The sequence below is a fragment of the Giraffa tippelskirchi genome, chromosome 4, assembly GCF_054371585.1.
Source record: "Giraffa tippelskirchi isolate mGirTip1 chromosome 4, T2T-mGirTip1v1.2.pri, whole genome shotgun sequence".
NCBI classification, from domain to species: domain Eukaryota; kingdom Metazoa; phylum Chordata; class Mammalia; order Artiodactyla; family Giraffidae; genus Giraffa; species Giraffa tippelskirchi.
In genome coordinates this window covers 126468522-126472455 of record NC_137278.1, presented here as the reverse complement: position 1 = coordinate 126472455, position 3934 = coordinate 126468522, and positions in this window count along the sequence as shown.

Here is a 3934-nt window from a genome sequence, read left to right as displayed (position 1 = left end):
GCAGTGTCTTTTGTGCTTTTTTGTCCTTAACTTTGTTATTTATCAACTGCAAAATAGAAGCTTACAAACATGGGTAATTGAAGTAGACTTCTATTGGGGCAGCTGTGTGGTTTACAGTCCCCTGTCACCTGTTTGGTTGTGTCTGTGCTTTGCGACCCTGCCTTGCTGCCATAGCTGATTGATAGGGGAGACCTAACGCTGAGTTGAGCCAAACAGATCTTCTCATGGGAATTTGAAATTTGAATGGAGAGACTAAGAGACATCAAAGTTGGATGACTTTTATGGTGGCCCTGTAAGAAGGTTATGAGAAGTTTCCTATTTCCTGAGTTTTGGTTCTTTCATAGTTTATTTGAATCTGTGAACTACCCCAGGATCCATTCCAATATATTTTTATTTCCTTAAGCCAAGTAAGGTCACTGACATTTTTCTTTTTTTGTTCTCAAATAAAAGAGCTTTAACTAATATCCAGATTGGTTCCAAAGAATGGATTGTGGGCAAAAGATCTTCAGGGAAATAAGGAATCTTTGGAACTGGTACGTTGTTGTTGTTCAGTTGCTCAGTTGTGTCCAACTCTTTGCGACCCCATGGACTACAGCACACCATGCTCCCCTGTCCTTCACTATCTTCCAGAGTTTGCTCAAACTCATGTCAGTTGACTGGCTGATGCCATCCAACCATCTCATCCTCTGTCGTCCCCTTCTCCTCCTGCCTTTAATCTTTTCCAGCATTAGGGTCTTTTCTAATGAATCAGTACTTCACATCAGGTGGCCAAAGTATTGGCGCTTCAACTTCAGCATCAGTCCTTCTGGTGGATATTCAGGATTGATTTCCTTTAGGATTGACTGGCTTAATTTCCTTGCAGTCCAAGGGAGTGAAGAAGTCCAGCATAAGTATCAATTCTTCTGTGCTTAGCCTTCTTTATGGTCCAACTGTCATATCCGTACATGACTTCTGCAAAAACCATAGCTTTGCCTATATGGACCTTTGTAGGCAAAGTGATGTCTCTGCTTTTTAATATGCTATCTAGGTTTGTCAGGGTTTTTCTTTTTTTTTTTTTTTTTTGCTCAGGGTTTTTCTTCCAAGGAGCAAACGTCTTTTAATTTCATGGCTGCAGTCATCGTCCACACTGATGCTGGGTAGGATGAAAGGTACCACCACCTCTCTTCCTATTCTGGGTGGAAAGCTAGCAGCTACAGTTATCAGCTTTTCAAGCTCTTGTCCTTAGTCACCAGGATCCATAAGCCCTTGAAGGATAAGGCCCTTGGATACCAGTTAGCAGCTACCATAGAATAGTTTAGCAGAACAGAGATGGAACAATTTAGTGATGGAAAAAGGTTATGGAGTCAGGCGGTTGCTTTCAAGGACACTAGATAACTTAGGGAGAGAATAAACTTTAATCCCCAAATCTCCACTCAAGGTATTTAGTGAAACGCGGGGCAGTTATATAACTTGGCCAATTCCTCAGATTTCTTATGTGAAAGTTAAGGGATAGAATGAGGTCCTAACTGTTGGTACAGAGATGGCTGGAAGGAATTAAAATATCCCTTGGCTGCAAATTAGAGACACCTGAAGTGTTTTTAAAGCTCTAGTGGCCCAAGCTATTAAACCAGCGCCTCTGAGGGTGGGATATAGGCATCAGTGTTTGTTAAAGCCTCCCCTTCTCCCCCCACCCCCAACGATTCCTTTGCAGCCAAGGTTCTGAAATACTGAGCTGAAGAAAAAGAACACATCAAGCTAGTTGTGAAGAAACAGAGTTCTGAAACTTTCTCAATCATAAGAAATTAAGGTTTTCCCATAGCTTCGCTGCTGAGTATTCCCTGCTTAGCTAGATCAGGTTGAATGTGGTGCTCTCAGGAGATATGATAGTCAGCATGTTATTTGGGGGCAGCTGTCTGCAATTTGTTGACTCACCAAAGTAGAGCAGCACCAAGCACTAAAAGCTAGCCTGTGCTAGACTGAGATTTTGTGTGCTCTATCTACCACTTCAGTGACTTTTCTGTCAGTGCCTAAAGCATGGCTTTCTAGTGCAATTAGGAATAGATTGAAAAGGGAAACTTGTGAAAAATTAGAAGTTCTGTCCTGGCTGCTCTTCTTTCTGGATTGGGTATGCTGGAGGTTCACCTGTTAGAAGGAAAATGGGTGTGGTTCTCATAAGGAGGGAGAAGGTGGACAGAGATGTTAACTAGGAAATGGTCTGATCTGCAGCAATCTCTGTTGATAGTTAGCTTAGGGCTTCTAGGAATGAAAGCAGTAGGCAGCTACCTTGGCTTTTCTTGAAGCTGACTTTATAGGTCTGGATGATAGACACTTGAGTCAAGCTAGATCACAGCTTCTCTCTCGATTTCACACCTGAGTTAATTCACAGGGTTAGACCCTCAAGGGCTGTGCTATATTATTAGATATGTGTACTTAGAAAAAAGAAATACCCAGTGTTTCAGTGGACATTTGTTCCAAATGAGCACCAACTTTGGGAAGATTGAGAACACCATGGCCCACTAATAAAAATACAGGCTATGAGTGGCATGTTGGACCCCATTTCACTCTTAAGCCCATGGGAACGGCTGAACTCCCTTCTACCCCATGTTTTATTTCTTCAGTTCCTAAGTGTAGATGGTTGGACACCCTTTGCAGAAGGCCAGCATTGGATCCCTGCCTTCAAGAGTAAATATACTTGTGGCAGAAGGCCAAGGGAAGGACATTGGCACATTCCATCCTTAGCAAAATAATAAGTGAAAAAGCAGTATGTCTTTGGGGTAATTACAGAGTTAAATGCAACCATTGATGGGAAGAAAGGTACAAATGTGGACATTCCTGTCATCCCCAAATATACAGTGTGCTTCCATTTGACCAATGAGAAAGGCCTTGGAGGGTGACAGCAGTCTATAATGATCAAACTTAACCTTGAGGTGATTTGAATTGTAGATGCTATCCAATGGTCTCTTTATTGGAGCAACTTAATACAGCCTCTGGCATTTGATATGTAACTATTGGTCTAACTACTGTATTTTTACCCATTTTGGTTGGTAGAATCCATCAGCAATTGTTTGCCTTTACCTGGCAGGGACAGAATGGATGTCAGTTCTAGCCAGTTGCTACATGAGGACATTTAATGCCTCATCAAACTGTAGGATGTCACATGAGTCCACTGTGTTGATGCAGAGAATGACATATCAGATACCCAAATGCCTTGATAAGACACAACGTATGCCAAGGATGGAAACTGAATATCATACAAATGGAGGGACTTGATTCCCTAGTGATTTTCTCAGGGATTCAGTGGTCTAGTGCATGTTGAGATAGCCCCTTCAGTGTTAAAGGGCAAATTGCCGCACCTTGCCTTTTCTACAATTAAGAAAGGCTCTGGATTTTAGAGACAGCATATAGCATACAGGTGTTTTGCATGTATTTATTTCCCAAGTAACCTAAAAAGTTGGCAGTGCAAAAGCAGCCTCTCTAGGTGGCCCACCCAGGCTGTAGACGAAGCAGCTCGGCTGCTCGGCCTTCTCAAAGTATCTGAAAGATTGAAATGCTTTACTAAAGTCAGAAACAAGTCTCTAGGAGAGTCACAATGGAAGCCCACAGGATTTTGGAACAAGGCCACATCCCCTTCAGAAAAATTACTATTTTGTGATATGGCTCCCATTTGCTACTGGTATGTTGGAGAGCCTGCGACCTCAGGTGCTGTGTAATCCACCTACTCAAAAAGTTGGCTATTTCCAGTAGCATTCCCATAGCAGATGGGACCAGAGCAGGCCATGAAGGCACTCTAACTTTGTGTAAGTAGATTTCTCCCCACTCGGTGCCTTTAAGTACCCTATTCCCGCTCGGTGCCCCTATCAGCCTGTCCCTTTGCCCTCGTGGAAAGTTGTTGGCCAATTAATTAAGAATGGAAAACGTCAAGCCTGGCTTATAGATATTGTTGAACAATATGTAT